The sequence below is a fragment of the Furipterus horrens genome, unplaced genomic scaffold, assembly GCF_987537825.1.
Source record: "Furipterus horrens unplaced genomic scaffold, mFurHor1.1.pri manual_scaffold_12, whole genome shotgun sequence".
NCBI classification, from domain to species: Eukaryota; Metazoa; Chordata; class Mammalia; order Chiroptera; family Furipteridae; genus Furipterus; species Furipterus horrens.
The window spans coordinates 42,113,560-42,134,308 of NW_028327182.1; the positions used below are offsets into that span (position 1 = coordinate 42,113,560).

General features: G+C 39.4%; 1 pseudogene; it reads left to right on the top strand.

Moving 5' to 3' along the window:
• LOC149996058 (proteasome subunit beta type-1 pseudogene) overlaps positions 1 to 20,400 on the top strand; it is a 35,132-nt pseudogene extending 14,732 nt beyond the window's left edge.
• Positions 20,401 to 20,749: the final 349 nt, after the last annotated feature.

The following is a 20,749-nucleotide window of genomic DNA, read 5'->3' on the forward strand; positions in this document are numbered from 1 at the left end:
ATTTCTTCACTTATTGTATCATCTCAGACACATTATCCTCTCTAAACCTCTCTTTCCTGATCTAGTAAATGGGGATAGTACTATTAACTCCTAAGATGGTGATGATGTAGAAACACAATAATTCATGTGAAGCATTTAGCACAGAACCCTGTAGACAATGAGTGTTTGATAAATGTATCCCATTATTTCTCATTGAGAATGCAGTCATAAACAGGCAGGATTTAGGAATTATAAATTGCTTGAGGAAACATAAAATAGAAGTCAACATCACAAATGAACCTGGTTTTAAGAAAAACAAATACAACTAATCCTATGTTTATAAATTTGAGAGCAAGTTTTAAATTCTTTGCTTTCTAAATAATGTTCCCCCCAAAATTTATTCACATAACAAATTACTCCAATGAAGTTGAAATATTATTCAATGTAGTGCAAAAGATAGGTATACATTTTACCTTTAAGGTATATTTCATGTGGCCCTGGCTGGTTTAGCTCAGTGGATTGAGCGTCGGCCTGCGAGCTAAGTGTCGCTGGTTCGATCTTCCAGTCAGGGTACATCAGAGAAGGAAAACTCTGACTCCAAAAAACCTCCGCTGCCTTGCGGCATACCTCTTCAGGGGAAAGGCTAAGGGAGTAAACCCCGACAGAAAATCCGGAGCCGGAGTCCCTAAGGCGGTTTGACGTTGTAGTCAACACCGGCAACTCCTGCGGCGCACCTGAACCCAAGCTGTATCGACTCCGTCTTTCCCTTGGACCCTTCAGCTGCGAAGAGAGGGGGGGTCTGCTGCATGGGCAACAGCAGACCCTCCATATCACCCTGCCCAGGCTCTGTAGCTTCAGCGTCATCACAAGATGTCTATTCAACACGGGAGGAGACAGATACCGTGTCACTCCCGAGTCGGACTGCACAGCCATTCTCAGCGGTGCAGATAGACTCTTAAGAAGCTACACCATCGTCTCTCGAGACGGACGGCTGCCGACGACGATATTTCATGTAAAGCTGCAGTCTCTCTGGGGCCTAAACCACCTGTTCTAGAAAACTGACACTTGAGACATAGTACTGACTAAAGACACCACAGGATCTGGAAACCAATTATTACAGCAGTAATTTTCTCTGGGAAGCCAGTGGTCAAAAGCATTGTAACTACTTACTCACTTTTTGACTGAGCATGGCTTAGAATGAATTACCACTCATGAAAACTGCTGAATCATTTTTTGGGAGAGTTTATGAGTAAGAGTATGTTGATTTTATCATGACTACTACTGCAAAATCTCTAAAGTTATAGAAATAAATATGAGGACTATAAATTTAAGGTGCTGGCTAGAATAGCAGAGGAGCCTTGAGACGTTCCTCATGCCTGCAGAAAACCTGTACTATTGGGAATTCTTATTTTTAGATGTTTTTCAAAGATAGCATAATAAATAATATAATCTTTCAATCCATTTTAAAATACTTATATGAACCAATAAAAGAATAACTGTCATGAACCAGGGAAGTGTGGAGAAGCATATATGTGCTGAGCATGGTGGGTGGGTTGCTGGCTGTCCTCAACACCCTCAGCCCATGAAGTTGTTCTGTCCTGCCCCTTCTTCTAGATCAGTGCTACTCATTAAAACTGGTATGGTGGAAATGCTTTATAGCTGTCCTGTCCAATACTGTAGACATTAGCCATGTGTACATGGCTACTTAAATGTAGCTAATGTGACCAAAGGACTGAATTTTCCATCATATCAAATTTTAATTCATTTAAATTTAAGTAGTCACATATGGCTAGTAGTTTTTGTATTGTGCAGATAGTTCATATCTATCAGATCTTGATGAGCCCAGACTCTTTCAATCAGGAGACACTGGTTTCCTACACTTACACACTCAATTCTTCCCATAGTCAGAGCCAATCTTGAAGAAAAACAGATAATCCAGATGCTTCCATCCTATCATCCAGCCATGCTGACCTTGGATCTGGGCAACCACGATGAGGCCCAACTGCTCACATAATATGCAACTCACTGTATTTTGGGTCCAATCTCTCCTTTCATTCCTGGTTTCCTGCCTCAGTCTCCACTGAGCCTCCTGTTCACAGCTAGGAGAAGAGTCCTGTTGGGAACTTAAACCCAGATGACCGAGGTCTTGAGACTCTCTCTTCCTCTTTTCACTCTTGCTCCCTGAAGCCCTGCTTCTGACTCAGCTGCTGAAATGGAGGTTTAGTGCCCAAAAGCACATCCATTTTATTTTCACCCATTGCCAGAATCTGCCACTGCTGTCCCTATTAAGCACTCAGCAACCCCCTCAGGTGTCTAGCTAGAGAAATGATTTGGGTTTCCCCACACCAGTGGTGCCTGTCCACAGCTTCCTCTTTCTCCCTAGAGGGCCTTTGGTTACAGTTTCGGTCCAGACTCTTGATTCAGCCTAAAGTTATTTAAAGTAAAATTATAATCCAGTAGAATTGCAAACACTCAAGTGTAAATGAACAGTTATATCAAATATTTTTTAAATGCATTAATGATACCAGAACACAAAATATGTGTTCATTTATTCCATTTTGTAGCAATAAAGACATCTAAGGCTTTTTGGTAAAAAATTCTGGATTATATAAAATCATCATATGCTCTGACATTGACTGTTAACATAATTTACAGAAATGTCCATCAAACCTGGGAGGCTCATGTATGAAACTTGGCTTATAAATACTTGACAGAAACATAAATGTGTCAATTCCCCAAACATAACTGTCTATATGTGTTGCAGCATTTCAGAATGAACTGGCTATTTCTGAGGTATGTGAAGCTGATCCATTCACTGAAGGATGATTTAATTCATCATTCTGTCTGAGAAGGAGGAGAGGTGGCATTGCTGGCCTACAGTTTTGAACTCTGTCATATACACTTGACAGCCCTTCATTTTGGGAACCATGGATTTGAAAATAACATCCTTTGAGTTCTGAATGTTCTGATTGGAAATTCATATTTCTCAGCTGAGAAATGTGAGGGCAAATAGCACTTGAAGAAAGTGCAGTCCTGTCGCTGTTTTCATGATGTGATGAAAGATTCTTGCTGCTTTGAGATTCCCGAATCAACCTTTCAGGATCCTTAAATGTTTTTATTCTGAACGATCTGAAATAACTTGGAAATAAAATTGAACAGCTTTGAAAAGTCTAAAAAAATCAGAAGGCTCTATAGCAATATGTTTAAAAATGCAAGCAACATTCAGTTGTTGAGACTGTTTTTGTAGCTTATTTCTACTTTCTTCCTCTGTATTTTTCGACCAATAACTTTTATCCCCACCTGCTGGTTCACTGAGGGAATCAATTGGAAATTAAATTCAAGCAATTAAATGATTTGCTGGAGGAAACAAACAGGCAAGCCCAGGAAGCACAGTGTCCCAAACAATGTGGGTGCAAAGGGGCCCCCTTCAAGGCACATCATAATTAAAATGCCAAAGGTTAAAGATAAAGAGATAATCTTAAAAGCATCAAGAGAAAGGAAGTTAGTTACCTACAGGGGAATTCCCATAAGACTATCAGCTTATTTCTCAAAAGAAACTTTGCAAGCTAAGAGGAATTGGCAAGAAATATTCAAAGTCATGAAAAGCAGGGACCTACAGCCAAGATTGCTCTACCCAGCAAAGCTATCACTTAGAATCAAAGGACAGATAAAGAGTTTCTCAGACAAGGTAAAACTAAAGGATTTAATCATCAGCAAAACATTATTATGTGTAATGTTAAAGGGACTTATTTGAGAAAAAGAAGACCATCAAAACTATGAACATCAAAAAAAGAACATCAAAATGGCAATAATTATATATCTATCAACAACTGAATCTAAAAAACAAACTAAGCAAACAAGAAGAACAAAGACAGAATCATGGGTTCAGAGAGTGTTTTGATGGTTGCCAGATGGGAGGGGTTATGGTGGAATAAGTGAAGAGGTAAGGGGATTAAGAAGTATAAATAGGTAGTTAAAAAATAGCCATGGGGATGTCAAGTACAGTACAGGAAATGGAGTAGCCAAAGAACCTATGCATCACCCATGGTCATGAACAATGGTGTGGGGATTGCCTGAGGGAGTGGAGGTGCTGAGTGGAGGGGGGTAAAGGGGGAAAAATTGGGACAACTGTAATAGCATAATCAATAAAAAATAATTAAAAAATAAATAAATGATTTGCTGGAATCTCTGATGGAGATTTGATGGGAGGAATGGATAAAATTATAACCTAAAATAAAGTTTCTGAAGATTACAAATTATTCATTAATCTATTTATTCTTTGTGTTAATTGTTAAGAGTGAGATGCAAAAATAATAACTTCACTAAACTTATCTCCAGCTATCAACATCGAATACAATGATTTTACCATCATTCATGTGTCATCCTTTCAATAATCTCACTGAAAATTTGTTATCTTTTTTAATAATTATTTATGCATTATAGTTGTACCCATACTTTCCCTCCTCGCCCACCTCCTCTCACTTCCATAGTCAGTCCCCACTCCATTGTCCATGTCCAAGGGTCCATGAAATATGATCTTTGACTAAACCCTTCACCTTCTTTCAAACAACCCTGACCTTTGTCCTCCTCTAATACAGCTGTCAGTCTGTTCCATGTTTCCATGTCTCTGGTTCTATTTTGCTCATTAGTTTATTTTGTTAATTAGATCCCTCTTATAAGTGGGATCACATGGTAGTTGTCTTTCACTGACTGGCTTATTTCACTTAGCATAATAGTCTCTAGTTCTATCCATGCTGTTGTAAAAGATAGGCATTTATTTTCCTTTCTTTCTGCTACATAGTATTCCATTGTGTAAATGTACCACAGTTTTTTGATCCACTCATCTACAGATAGGCACTTAGGCTGTTTTCAGCACTTGGCTATTGTACATAGCACTGCTATGAACATAAGGGTGCATAAACTCTTTTGAATTGGTATTCTGGGGTTCTTAGTGTATATTCCCAGCAGTGGAATAACTGGATCAAAAAATAGTTCCATTTTTAATTTTTTAAGTGTTTCATTGATTATGTTGTTACAGTAGTCCCAATATTTTTTCTCTTTGCTCCCTTCTTCCCTGTACCCCCTTCCCTCCAGCAATCCCCCCTCCACCTTAGTTCATGTCCATAAGTCGTGCATGTAAGTTTTTTGGCTTCACCCTTTCCTATATTATTTTTAACTTCCTCTTGTCTATTTTGTACCAACCAATTATGCTTCTTAATCGCTGCACCATTTCCTCATTTCTCCCCTTCCCCCCCCAGCTAATAACCCTGCAAATGATCCCCACACCTATGATTCTGTTCCTGTTCTTGTTGTTTGCTTAGTTTGTTTTTGTTTTTATTTTTTTAATTCAGTGGTTGATAGTTGTGAGTTTGTTGTCATTTTAGTGTTCATAGTGTTGATCCTCTTTTTCTTATATAAGTCCCTTTAACATTTCATATAATAATGGCTTGGTGATGATGAATTCCTTTAGCTTTACCTTGTCTGGGAAGCACTTTATCTGCCCTTTCATTCTAAATGTTAGCTTTGCTGGATAGAGTAATCTTGGCTGTAGGTCCATGCTTTTCATCACATTGAATACTTCTTTCCAGTCCCTTCTTGCCTGCAAAGTTTCTTTTGAGAAATCAGCTGAGAGTCTTATAGGCACCCCTTTGTAGGTAACTTCTTTCTTTTCTCTTGCTGCTTTTAAGAGTCTCTCTTTATCTTGAACCTTTGGCATTTTAATTATGATGTGTCTTGATGTGGTCCTCTTTGGGTCTAGCCTCTTTGGAACTCTCTGTGCTTTCTGGACTTGGACGTCTATTTCCTTCACCAAATTTGGGTAGTTTTCCTTCATTATTTTTTCACATAAGCTTTTGATTTCTTGCTCTTCCTCTTCTCCTTCTTGCACCCCTTTGATTCAAATGTTGGCACATTTAAAGTTGTCCCAGGGGTTCCTAAGCCTCTCCTCATTTTTTTTCAATTCTTGTTTCCTCATTTTGTACTGGTTGGTCATTTTTTTCTTCCTTATATTCTAAATCATTGATCTAAACCCCAGCTTCCTTTTCTTCACCTTTGGTTTTGTGTAGATTTTCCTTTGTTTCATTTAGCATAGCCTTTACTTCTTCCCATATGCATTTTCCATATTTAAGCATATCTGTCAAGTCTGTGAGCATCTTTATCACCAGTGTTTTGAACTCTGCATCTGTGAGGTTGGCTATCTCCTCATCGCTTAGTTCTCCCACTGGAACCTTGGTCTGTTCCCTCTTTTGGTCCATGCTTCTCTATCTCCTCCTCTTGACAGGCTCCTGTGTTTGCCTCTGTGTCTTAGGTAGAGCTGTCACACCTGTGACGTTGTGAGGGACAGAACCTTATGTATTTGTCAGTACAGGCAACCATTTCACCATGTTGTGGCACTGTGTGCATGGGAGCAGTCTGAGAGGAAACAATGCCACTTGCTCAGCACTCGCCCCTTTTCCAGACACTTCTCCCACTTCTGTATGGGCCTCGCACCTCTCTAGCTATTGCTTTGGCCATTGTTCCCAGAGTGGGTGGGTCTGCGGATGTTCTAGAACCATGGGGGCACCTTAAACAAGAGGACTCTGCTGAGAGACTGGCAGTTTCTACCTCCGCCCCAACCCCCACTGGTTTGCACAGTCAGAAGCAATGAGGCTTTATTGTCCCTGACACTGGAACCATGAGCTGTGCAGTCTGGTCTGGTGCTGGGAACACTCCCCAGGTGTCCCTCTCTACTTTTTAAAATGTTTTAATGTGCTTTCTACCGACCTGCTGCTGCTGCCACTGCCGCTGTTGCTGCCACCACCACACCACATCCTTTCCGCCCTGGCTCCACTTCTCCTACCTGTCTGGATGAGTATTTCTTCTTTATATCTTTGTTTATTGGACTTCCATGAAACTTGATTTTCTGGAACATCTGGTTGTCTCTAGTTTTGAGGTAGTTTTATTCCTTCTTAATTGTGGAGGGAGATGCAGCTTGTCTGTCTAGGGCTCCATCTTAACTGAAAGTCTTCCATTTTTAATTTTTTGAGGAAATTCTATACTGTATTCCACAGTGGCTATACCAGTCTCTATTCCCACCAATAGTGCAGTAGGGTCCATTTTCTCCACATCCTTGCCAGCACTTGTTGTTTGTTGATTTATTAATATAGCCATTTTGGCAGGCATGAGGTGATATCTCATTGTGATTTTAATTTGCATCTCTCTGATGGCTAGTGATATTGAACATTTTTTCATATGTCTATGGGCCATCTGTATGTCCTCCTTGGAGAATTGCCTATTCAGGTCCTTTGCTCATTTTTTTTTTTTTATTGGATTGTTTGTCTTCCTGGTGTTGAGTCATATAAGTTCTTTATGTATTTTGGAGATTAAACCCTTGTCCAATATATCATTGACAAACATGTTCTCACATACACTTGGTTCCCTTTTCATTTTGATGATGGTTTCTTTAGCCATGCAGAAGTTTTTAAATTTGTTTATTCTTTCCTTTACTTCCCCTGCCCTAGGAGATATAGCTGAAAATATTGCTGTGTGGGTTATCTGAAACTTTACTGCCTATATTTTCCTCTAGGACTTTTATGGTGTCACAGCTTATATTTCTTTTACCCATTTTAAGTTTATTCTGGTGTATAGTGTAAATTGGTGGTCATTTCATTTTTTTGCATGTACCAGTCTAGTTCTCCCAACACCATTTATTGAAGAGACTGTTTTTACTCCACTGTATGCCCATGCCCCTTTGTCAAATATTAATTAACCATAGAGACATGGGTTTATTTCTGGGCTCTCTATTCTGTTCCATTGATCTATGTGTCTGTTCTTATGCCAGTATCATGCTGTTTTGATTGCAGTGGCCTTGATATCAGGTATTATGATCCCTCCAACTTTGTTCTTCTTTCTCAAGATTGCTGAGGCTATTCAGGGTCTTTTTGGTTCCATATAAATTTTTGGATTGTTGAATTATTTGTTCTAGATCCATGAAATATGTCATTGGTATTTTATTAATAGGAATTGTGTTGAATATATAGATAGCTTTGGGTAGTATGGACATTTTAATGGTGTTAATTCTTCCAGTCCATGAACACAGTATATGTTTCCACTTATTTGTATCTTCCTCAATTTGTTCAGTGTTCTATGGTTTTCCAAGTACCTGTCTTTCATCTCCTTGGTTAAGTTTATTCCTAAGTTTTGTTTTTTTTTTAAGTTTCTCTTTCTGATATTTCATTGTTGGTGTACAAAAATGTCATCAATTTCCAAATGTTGACTTTATCCTGCTACTTTGCTGGAGTCACTTATTTCACATATTTTGGTGGAGCCTATAGGATTTTCTATGTACACTATCATGTCATCTGCAAATAGTAACAGTTTCACTTCTTCCTTTCCAAATTGAATGCTTTTTATTCCTTTCTCTTGTCTGATTGCTGTGGGTAGGATTTCCAGTACTATGTTGAATAAGAGTGGTAAAAGTGGACACCCTTGTATTGTTCCTGATTTTAAGGGAAATGCTTTTAGTTTTTCACCCATTGAATATGATGTTGGCAGGAGGTTTTATGTATATTGCCTTTATTAGGTTGAGGTATGCTCCCTCTATGTCCACTTTGCTGAGTATTTTTACCATAAATGGGTGCTAGATTTTATCAAATGCTTTTTCTGCATCTATTGATATGATCATGTGACTTTTATCTTTCATTTTGTTTATATGATGTATCACAGTTATTAATTTGCAAATATTGTATCATCCTTGCATCCTTGGAATACATCCCACTTGATCATGATGTATGATCTTTTTAATGTGTTACTGGATCTGATTTGCTAATATTTCATTGAGAATTTTAGCATCTATGTTCATTAATAATAGTGGCCTGTAATTTTATTTTTTTGTTGTGTCATTTCCTGGTTTTGAATAGGATAACACTGGTCTCATAAAGACAGTTTAGGAGTCTTCCCTCTTCTTGAATTTTTTGGAATAGTTTGAGGAGGATAGGTGTTAGTTCTTTAAATGTTTAATAAAATTCAGTTTTGAATCCACCTGGTCTAGGGCTTTGTGTACTGGGAGGTTTTTTGTTGTTGTTGTTATTTGTTTGTTTGTTTTACTGTTTCATTTTCACTAGTTATTATAAGTCCATTCAGGTTTTCTGCTCTTCATGATTCAGTTTTGAAAAATGCATTTCTCTAGAAATTTATCCATTTTGTCCAGGTTGTCCAATTTCTTGGCATATAGTTGTTCATTATAACTTCTAAGGGTCCTTTGTATTTCTGTGGTATCATTTATACCCCTTTTTTATTTCTGATTTTATTTATTTGGGTTCTCTCTCTTTTTTCCTTGATGAGTCTGGTTAAAGGTTTAGCAATTTTGTTTATCTTCTCAAAGAAACAGCTCCTGGAGTCATTGATCCTTTGAAATGCTTTTTTAGTCTCTAAGTTATTTAACTCTACTCTGATCTTGATTATTTTCTCCCTTCTACTCACTCTGGGTTTTGTTTGTTGTTGTTCCTCTAGTTCTTTTAGATATAGGGTTAGACTGTTTATCTGAGATTTTTCTATCTTCTCGAAGTAGGCCTGTAATGCTATGAACTTTTCCCTGAGGACTATGTTCACAGTGCTCCATAGGTTTTGTTTTGTTGTGTGTTCATTTTCATTTGTATCCAAATAGTTTTATTTTCCTCGATCTCATTGTTAACCCATTCATTATTTAACACATTGTTGACCAGTCATAAAAAAAACTCATGTTTCCAAGTCCAAACATTGTTGACTGATAGAGTTAACTATGTTTGCATTTGCGTTAGCTTATACAGTTCTTAAAACAGAGTAGTATAAAATTTTGTTTAAAATTTTTGTAAATTGTTTCATTTTCATATTCAATAATGAAAAAATAGCCAGTGATATGAGATAGCTTTTGTATAAAATTGCCAGTCAACAATTTAATAATGTGCTATTCAGTCTCTATATATTTGAATGTTTTTAAAAATTTTTTCTTAGTGTTGGTTTCTAGTTTCAAGCTATTGTGATCCAAGAAGATGCTTGATATGACTTCAATTTTCATAATTTTTTAAGGATTGTTTTGTGTTCTACCATGTGGTCTATCTTTGAAAATGATCTATGTCCATTTAAGAATGTATACTCTGCTTCTTTGGGGTGAAGTGTTCTGTAAATATCAATTACATTTATTTGTTCTTAAGTGTCATTTAATTCCACTATATCCTTGTTGATATTTTGTCTGGAGGATCTATCCAGTGTTGACAGTGGGGTATTAAATACCCCTATGATGATTGTATTGCTGTCAATCTTTTTCTTAAAATCTTCCAAGATTTTTTTTATACATTTAGATGCTCCTACATTGGGTGCATATATGTTTATAAGGGTTTTATCCTTTTGTTAGACTACTCCCTTAAGTATTATGTTGTGATTTTCTTTGTCTCCTGTTACGGCCTTTGTTTTGAAGTCTATTTTGAAGTCTATATATAAGTATTGATACCCTAGCTTTTTTTCATGTCCATTTGTTTGGAATATTTTTATATCCCTTCACTTTCAGCCTGTGTAGCTCTTTTGTTGTGAGGTGGGTCTCTTATAGACAGCATATATGCAGGTCATGTTTTCTTATCAACTCAGCTACCCTATGCCTTTTGATTGGAGCATTTAACCCATTTATATTTAAGGTTATTGTTGATAGGCACTTGTTTGTTGCCATTTTTCCCTTTGTACCTGTCTTCCTCATTTCTCTCTCTCTCTCTCTCTCTCTCTCTCTCTCTCTCTCTCTCTCTCTCTCTCTCTCTCTCTCCTCTTCTCATTTCTTCTTCTTCTTTCTTCTTTTACTTCTTTTTCTCCTTCTCCTTTTTTCTCCTCCTCCTCCTCCTTCTCCTCTTCCTCCTCCTTCTTCTTCTTCCTCTTCTTCTTCCAGCAGTCCCTTTAGCATCTTTTGCAATGCTGGCTTGGTGGAGGTTTTCTCTTATGTCTTTTTTTAAATCTGGGAAATTCTTTATTTCACCTTCCATTTTAAATGAGAGCCTTGCTTGAGAGAGTAGTCTTGGTTTCATGTCCTTGTTTCACATTACTTGGAATATTTTTTGCCATTTCTTTCTGGCTTGTAGTGTTTCTGTTGAGAAATCAGCTGAAAGCCTAATCAGAGCTCCCTTGTATGTTATCAGCTGTTTCTCCCTTGCTGCCTTTAAGATTCTCTCTTTGTATTTAAATTTTGCCATTTTAATTGTGATGTGTCTTGGACTGGGCCTCTTCAGGTTCCTCTTGATTGGAACCCTCTGTGTTTTCTGAAATTGTGATTTTTTTCCCCTTACCAAGTCAAAAAAGTTTCCTGTCATTATTTTTTCAAACAAGTTTTCTATCCCATGCTCCTTTTCTTCTCCTTCTGGTGTCCCTATGATATGAATATTGTTACATGTTGTCCCAAAGCTCCCTTAGTCTATCCTCATTTCTTTAAGTCTTTCACTTTGTAGCTCTGACTGGTTATCTTTTTCTACCTTGTCCTCCAACTCACTGATTCGATCCTCTGCTTCATCTAGCCTGCTTTTAATTCCTTCTAGTGAATTCTTCCTTTCAGATATTTATTCTTCATTTCTGCCTGGTTCTTATTTATAGTTTCTATATCCTTTTTCATGCTGAAGTAGTTTCCACTAAGTTCCTTGCAGTTCTCATAAAGTTACTTGCAGTTTTCACTAAGTTCCTTGAACATCCTTATAAACATTACTTGGAACTCTATGTCTGCTAAATTGCTTGTCTAAATTTCATTTAGCTCTTTTTCTGGGAATTCCTTCTTTTCTTTTGATTAGGGCTTGTTTCTTTGTCTCCCCATTTTAGCTGACTCTTTTTGTTTGTTTCTACATATTAGATTGATGTTCTTTATATATATATATAAACACAAACTTCAATTTATGTGAGCACATTTATTTTTTTGTTTGTTTTTTTAAAAATGTTTTATTGATTTTGCTGTTACAGTTGCCCCAATTTCCCTTCCCTCTGCTCCCCTCTACTCAGTGGCCCCCCTCCCTCCAGTTGTCCCCCCCCTTAATCCATGCCCATTGGTTGTGCATATAGTTCTTCTCGACCTCTTCCTGTCTATTTAATTCCCTCCTACTATGCTTCTTAATTCCTGTACCATCTCCCTCAATCTCCCCCTTCCCTCTCCCTGCTGACCTCCCCCCAGTATGTTCCCCATACCTATAGTTCTTTTTCCACTCACGTTGCCTATTTAGCTTGCCTTTGTTTCGATTCCCTAGCTTCTGTTGTTGGTTCTTGTGATGCAGTTTTCATTTTAATGTTCATAGTTTTGATCCTCCTTCTTCTAAACCAGTCTCTTTAACATCTCATATAATAGTGGTTTGGATCTAATGAACTCCTTCAGTTTTATTTTGTCCTGGAAACACTTTTTCTGCCCTTCTATTCTGAATGACAGTTTCTCTGGATAGAGTATTCGTGGCTGTAGGTTTTTGATTTTCATTACTTTGAATATTTCTTGCCTCTTCTTGCCTGCAGGGTCTCCCTTGAGAAATCAGCTGATAGTCTAATTGGGACCCCTTTGTACATGATTCTTTTCTTCTCTCTTGCTGCTTTTAAGATTCTCTCTTTATCTTTAATTTTTGACAATTTGATTATAATGTGTCTTGGAGTGGTTCTCCCTGGGTCCAGTTTTTCTGGAACTCTCTGTGCTTCCTGGACCTGTGAGTCTATTTCCTTCCCCAAGTTCGAGAAGTTCTGCATCATTATTTTTTCACATTATTTTTCAATTTCTAGTTCTTCTTCTTTGCCCTCTGGCAATTCTATAATCCAAATGTTTGGTCTTTTATAGCTGTCCCGGAGGTTTCTGATCCTCTCCTCACTTTCCTTACTTTTTGTTTCCTCTCTCTGCACTGGTTGATGTTTGTTCCTTCCCTATGTTCTGGTTTGTTGATTTGATCTCTGGATTTTATTTCCTCACCACTTGCCTCATATGTGTTTTCATTTGTTTCAGTATGAGTGGCTTTCATTCCTTCCCTGTCTTGTTCCAAATCTTTGTTAATTCTGTAAGCCATCTTAAACTATAGCTCTGAACTGAGCCTCTAAAAGGTTTCCTATTTGTTCATCTGTCAGGTTCCTCATCTGCTGCCTGGTGAGCTGCGTCACCAGAATTTCAATAATTGTCTGCTTCATTTTGACAGATTTGTGTTTTTCTTTGCTTCCTGGGCAGGCTGTAGGGGGCGGAACCCCATGTAGTCATTACTACTCAGCAACTGGTGGCGATCTGCAACCTTTTCTGCTGCACTGTGGCGCTTTGTGTTGGGGCGGGGGTCCAAGATGGATTCCTGCTGTTATTCTCTGCTGGGAGACCGGGATCTATCCCCCCGCCCTCTGGGCCTCTCCATCCGAGGCAATGGTGGGGGGGCTGCCTTTCCCAGCGTTGGGGTTGTGAGCTGCCGGGACTCGACTGCAGGCAGAATTGCTCCCCCTGTCGCTATCCCCGCTGCTACCGCAAACAGCACCACCTGACCTTTCCATTCCGGTTCCGATTTCGCCCCTCCTACCCGTCTGGACAAGCACCGCTGGTTTATAACTTCATACATTGGGCTTTCATGTAGTTTTTTTTCTGGAATTTCTGGTTATCTTTTGTTTTGAGGTAGTTGTATTTCTTTCTAGTTGTAGAGGGAGACCGAGCATGTCTGTCTGAGCCTCCATCTTGGCCAGAAGTCTACATTGATGTTCTTTTACTCCCTGTGTTCATGGGGCGACCTTCTGTTGTAGGAGTCCTGTAGCTTTGTGGTGCAGTCTCCTTGACCTCCTGAACTGTATGCTCTAGGGGTGCTCTTTATGAAGTTTATGTATGCTCTCCTGTTGTAATTTGTTTTGATTGTTCTTGACCCATTCATTGGTGGGTTCCCGCTTGTGTCTGGGTGACTGAGAGTCTCAATCCCCATCACATCTTGAATGTTGTGTGCAGGTCCCAACTGAACAAAACAAAACAACACAGAAAACAAAGACCACACAAACAAAAGTACCCCCCAACACAAACAGCAATATCAACAACAAATGAGTCAAGATTATTTAAGGTGGAAGGAGAATATGAATATTATAAAAAAGAAAAAAAAATATGAGATGACTAAAGGAAAGGAAAATTATTGTGAGAGGATAGAAGGAGAAATAATAAGAGTAAGGATTAGATGCAAAGAATCACCACAAAAGGTTGAATAAAGGGAAAAAATAAGAAAGGGGAAAATGGAGTAAGAAAAGGGAAAAGTAAAATATGAGGTTTGAAATTAAAAAACTGTGAAAATTGGAAGAAAGTTGAAGAAAAAGGAAAAATGTTTTAAAACTATGCAAAAGAAAATACAATGCAAATAATGAAAAAGAATAAAGTGGAATTTGTCGCAGCAGAGGTTTGTGCTTGCCTTCTGAGTTCTCCTGGATATGACTCTGGTGTTGTCTGAAGATGGTGTAAGCCAATGTCAGAAGCTGTCCCAGTCTAATCATAGTTAGCCTGTTCTAAACTACAAGTGATCCCCAGTCTGTGGCTGTCTGCTTAAGGTTTGACTCTGTCCAGGATGGTCCTTGCTGTTCCGTACTGCTGGCTTTTTATCAGCACCAGGACCAGGGGTGTGTAAACTAACAACCAGAAGCACTATAGGTACTGTCTCCACCTGCTTCTGCCTGCAGTCCTGCCATTAATCTTAGTCTAGCTGCTGACCCATCTGGTGGACTTGAGAGGATGAGGCCCCTGGATCTCCTGTGGGAGGTGCCATTCAGACTTCATGGAAGGTGATGCATATATTCACATATCTGGGTGTCCCAGATTATTTCCTTAAACTCTGCAACTGGGGCCTCTAGAGCCCAGAGTTTGGGTCTGCCAGAAATTGTAAGGGCAGTCCTAAGCTCTGTGGTGAAGGGGAAGGACCAGTTTGGTTCCAAAAAAGTGTACAGAATGCTCGTGCCCTGAAGCCTGTCTCTGACACCTTTGAGTCTGCCTATATTGCTGTCTTCTCAACAGGAGACAAGATGCAAATTGGAGAAAGTAAGAAAGAAAGAAAAAATTTCTTTAAAGGATGCAGAATGGGGCAAGTAGGAATCCAGAAGATGGGGCTAGGAGACTTCCTGAGGCTGTGGCAAGTGGTTTTGCCATAGATTTGGGTAATGACTTTTCCCTGGGAGGGGCTTGCTCTTCTCAAGAAAAAATGGCTGCTGCAGTATGATCTTATATCCTAGCTCAGGAAACCAGCAGCCCTTCCCCTATGCCTCTCCCCCAAGCCTCCCACTCCAGACTCTCCTCGTGCAACTGTATATCACACTGCGCTCCCTTTGCCCTAGCCAAAGGTGAGTGGCCGGGAATGGGAAACCTATGCCTTGGTCCCTTAGAACAAAAGAAGGGGGGAAAAAAAGGGAAAAAGTGACTTTGTCTCCATCAGGCTCCACCTTTTTCCATTGGGGTGGGGGTGTGGGGAATGTGGTCTTTCAGCACTGGATGCTGCATGGCCAGGTGATCCTAATAGAGCTACTTTGTGGTTGGGAGCCTGGGCGAGGTCCAGGCCTCATGCCTCTTGGGGGAAAGCTCCCACAGTTGTGCAGCACTTCGGCCACCGCCCATGAAAGTGGTGCCAGCCCTGTCACATCCTTGTCCTTTCTACCCATCACAAGGTGGTTTCTGCATGTCCTTGGTTAAGTACCTCCTCTTTAGGTAGTCTTCAGTTGTTTATTTTGGGTGGATATTCCCCTCTTTATGTTTATTTTCAACTTGGTTCTGGGAGTCAGTACAAGATAAATTCTCCTACTTTGCTGCCATCTTGCCCATCTCCCCACTGAAAGTTTTACAAGAAAATTAAACAGAGGACCTGAGTGTAAACTAAACCATGAACATTTCATTTAAAGATAGGAGCACCCTCAGGAATGTAAATCAGTCCTCAATCTTCAGAAGACATAAAGTAAGTGTTGAAACCCACTGAAAATACACTATAGCAGAACACTAAATGTATGGACTCCAGAGTCAGACTTCAGAGTTGGAAACCCAGCTTTGCCCCTTATAGCTGAGTGTCCTTGATCAAATTACCCCAACAATTTCATGCTTCAGTTTCCCCATATGGGAAATGGAGTTAAGTGACAGTAATTACCTAATAGCATTATTATGAGGCTTAAGTAAGTTAATATTTATAAAGCACCTCAAACAGTTCCTGGAACATGTTAGGTACTGTGTAAATAATGTTTAATAAATAAAATATAGCTATTGGATATAGGTAAGAAGAAAGATTATGATTTTTGCTACCAAGGAACTATATATATCCTCTTAAATACACCACCTTGATCACATTATTGTTTGCCATAGAAGCACCTGGAGTTATCATAGATTCAGATAGCCTGCCTATTATTATGAAGAGGAAACTGAATTAAGGAAAGAATAACCTGGTAATTTCCTAAATAATAGAGTAAGAGTTCCAGGAATTTAGGGGGTTTTTTTGTTTGTTTGTTTCTATTTTTGTTTTTTTGAAAAGCCTAATTTAACATTAAATAATCTGGGAAGAAAAATTTACTGTAAAATCTTCAAGTTATTAAAAGACACTAAAACTTTCCACCAAGTAAGGCAGTATTATGGAACTTCTAAAAACACTGACATAATTTTACCCTAACCTAAAATGTGATATTGTCATAAGAAATAGTGAGAGTCACGTGTATAGGCTGATCAGACCACACCTTCATTCATGCGGTTAGTAAACTTTTAAAATACTATTTGATGCTGATGATTCCACATAGAACAGAAAACAAATAAATATATAAAATAATGTCACAGAGTGATAAATGCTATGAAGAAAAATAAAACAGGGTAGATGTGATGGGAGGAGAGGCAAGTGAGGTATGGAAGTCCTCTTTGAGAAGATGGACATTTGAGTAAAGGCCAAAATGAAGTCAGGAAGTAAATAATATCTACACTTAGAAAAAGAGCTTACCAGGCAGAGGCAATAGCAAGACACTGAGGTCTGAGATGATGATATGCTTGGTATATTCACAAGCAACAAGAAAGCCACTAAAATAACCTAAATTATCAAGGGGAAGAGTAGTAAGAAATCAAGTTGAAGAAGCAAACAGGGGCCAAATAATGTAGGACTTTAAGGGCCGTGTGTGGCTTGTTTACAAACATGGTCACAAGTTTTTTAAAAAATATTTTCACCCAGGGGATATGTTTATTGACTTTGGAGGGAGAGGATGGGAGAGAAAGAGAGAGAGAAAGATCAATGTGAGAGAACACTGATCAGTTGGCTCCCATATGTGTCCCAACTGGGGATCGAACCCACAACCTAGGCATGTGCCCTGACCAGGATCAACCCACAACCTTTTGGTGTACGGGATGATGCTCCAACCAACTAAGCCACCCAGCCAGGGCATGGCCTTGATATTCTTAAATAATTTTCCAACCTAGACGCTAGATTCCTTATCCCCTCCTTTGGATCCAGGCGGGCTTAAAACTGCTTGGACCAGCAGGATATGATGAAAATCACTGTGTCATTTCTGAGGCTGGGTCCTAAAAGAGAATGTGATTTCTGTCTTGTTTGCTGTAACACTCATGTTTGCAACCCTCAGCTTCCATGTGACTTTCTTGAGGCTGCCACACTGTTAGAAAGTCAAGTCACATGTAACAGGCACATATGGACCTCTTCCCACCCCCAAGTTTTCAATCCTAGACTATCAGTTATTCTAGTCCATATGCCAGACATGTGACTAAATAACCCTTCAAATGATTCCAGCTCCTAGCTATCACATCTCAGCTAAGCCTTCAAAGACCAGAGCAGAAACAAGCCATCCCTGCTATACCCTGTCCAAACTGACCCAAAGAACCCAAAAGTATAATAAAATGATTATTTTAAATGGCTATATTTCAGCTTGTTTGTTACACAGCATCAGTAGTAATTGGGACACCATGGTAAGGATTTTGGATTGCATTTTAAGTGAGAAATATTTGGAGAGTTGAGTAATGTAATCTGATTAATGAAGTAATATCACTCTAGCTCCTATATGGAGAGAACACAGAAGCAGAGAGGCTACTTTTGAGACTATTGCAATTGTCCAAGCAAGAGATGATAGTGCCTGGGCAAGACTAGCAGCAACAAAGGTAGTGAGAAGAACATTGATTGAGAATATATTTTTAGAGTAAATCCAATAGGATTTGCTGATGAATTGGAAAGATACAAATCAAGACTGACTGGAGGATTTGGGGCAAAGCAAGCAACTAAGTGAATAGAGAGGTGTCATATACCAAGATACAAACATTAAAGAGAGAACAGGTTTGGGGAATAAAAATCAATTTTGAACATGTAACGTGTCCATTAGATAACCAAATGGAGATGTTAAGTAAGCAATTGGATATATAAATGTGGAGCTCACTATAGTGTCTGGTTCTGGAGTACTGTGATCAACTCTAAGTGCCTCATTTTAGGAAAGATTTACAAACTACAGAGTATTCAGAAGAAGGGCATCAAGATGCAGAAATTGCTAGAAGTCATCTCATTTAAAAAATATTGAAGGAATTAGACATAGAGTGGGCAAAAATATACATTATGGCAAAGACGCACTTAAGTCAATAGTAAATGCCATTAGAACTCATCTTTTAAATTAGGGTATTTTCTTTAAGGGACTAAAAGATCTAGAGCCTACTTTCATGGAGACTAAGAAAAAGTACATCATAAGTGACTATGACTTTCTTCATAGGAGCTACCTCTCCAGAACCAGACACTATTACAGAGATTTTGGCCTGTAAACCCCCACATAGCAGAGGAGGTGGATTGAATAACATGAGGTTGTGTTGTTGCAAGATTCTCTAAACAACGCAAAGCCAAACAAAACCACATATTCATACATCCCCAGCAAATGGCATCCTGGCCCATATGAAACTTATTAATTCATATGCTATTCTCATTTAGAATGCCAGTATTTGGGAAATTATCCTTAGTGCTTGTGGCACAAAATTATTTTAGTATTAATAACCACAATACTCTGATTTTTAGGTGTTTTAATCTTTTTGCATTAATAGAGAGGCAGTTTAGTAGGGTGATTGAGAACCAGAAATTTAAAGCCAGAATTCCTGGGTTAAGATTTTAATGCCAACACTTGGGCAAGTTTCTTAAACTCTCTGTACCTTGGTTTTCTACCTCATTGGATTTATGAAGGGGAATAAATAAATCAGTAAGTGTAAAGTATCTAAAATACATAAAACAAGCAAAATAATAAGGCGTGAAAAAATGTTAGCTCAGTTCAGCAGCACTCAGCATACCCCACTCTATGAATGCACAGTTGGGACCAGTGTTGAGTTTTTTTCTTACTCATAATATTATAAAGACAATGAGAGGAAGAGCTTCAAAGTCACAGGTTTGAACTTACCCTCTTACTTTACACTCTTTCAAAAGATGTTTTCTTGAAGCCCTCTCTACTGATATCAGAATTGCTATCATTCAATTAGCTGTCTCATTTTCCACTATACTTCACACTAAAATTCATCTGGTTTTGAATGTGTACAAGAAGTGAAAAGGAACGAATCCCTCTATTGTCCATAAAAATGTACAAAACGTCAAACACATTGCTTAGAAACAACAATCAATATTCTGAAATTACCTTAAACTTTCAGCAAATTTATCCTCTCTACACAGGGGTCAGTAATGAAAAGAAACCAAGGCTAAATCCTATTTTAAAAGAGGGGTGAGAGTAGCAGTTAATGATATTTTGCCCTTTGTATCAAAACCGACAGCACAGGCATATCCCTCATCTGGGGTGCTTCAGGAAGACAGCATTTGACATCAAATTGGACTCATAAGGAAGTTACTAGGGACAAAAACAGGAGAAATAGACATGGACCATCAATCAGGTCTCATGTGAGAAATTTTCCCTCAAATAATAAATAAGAAGTTCCAGAAAATTAGCCATTTGAAGTCCCAAACCTGACCAGGCACTAAATTCTCATAACATTCCTAGTAAGAAAATGTACTAAATGTTAACGAGAACACTATGAAAGCTGTGGGTACTTTTACTTGGGCCCACGGAATACCTCTCCTCTTAAGAACTGGGGAAACAGAATGCACCACTGTCCTGTACACTGTTCCTGGCTGGAAAATCTCTCAGCCGACTCGCCCTCCTGGGCCTTTGCGGAAATGGAAAGGGATGGTGTGTCCACAAAGAACTCAGGTAGAAGGCCCTGGTTGTCACCTGAGGCTCTGTGACTTGGGCCAACCTGGCTACTTCTCGCGTGGCACCCATTCAGACTAAATCTTCCTCCTCCGTGTCTTAGCTTCACCTTGGCAGAAACAAGTCACCGCGGCGCTGGCCACCTGCACAAAGCAGCTGGCGCCAGCCAAAACACCGACCATGGAGAGGTCAGGCTGCCCCCCTGCTCCAGAAGCAGAACACCAGCCCGGGAGTCCTTCCCTCCCGTTTGGCGGCAGTGGCACCAGCACCACTTCTCCGCCAGGTGGCGCCTAGTTCTCAGACACGAGGAGCAACGTGGCCCTGCACTGCCAGACCGGTAGGCCGAAGTCCAGCACCACCAAGACAAGACCTCCATCCGTGGGCCAGCGGAATGTGGGGACAGACAGCGCTGCAGGGACAGCTCTCACCCGTTGCTGGATGTAGCGCTAGGACCAGGGCTGCCGTCAGCACGGAGGAGAATGAAAGTTAGCCCAGCATTAGGGCCCTGTTCCATATCCCTTGCCTACAGTCCTGTCACCAGGTAGCCCCGGGCACACAGGCTGTAGGGCTGCGCCACTGAAGAGTAGCAGGGACACCAGCCAAGGTGCGTGGTGATTCTGGTCCAACACATGCAGCAGCACCT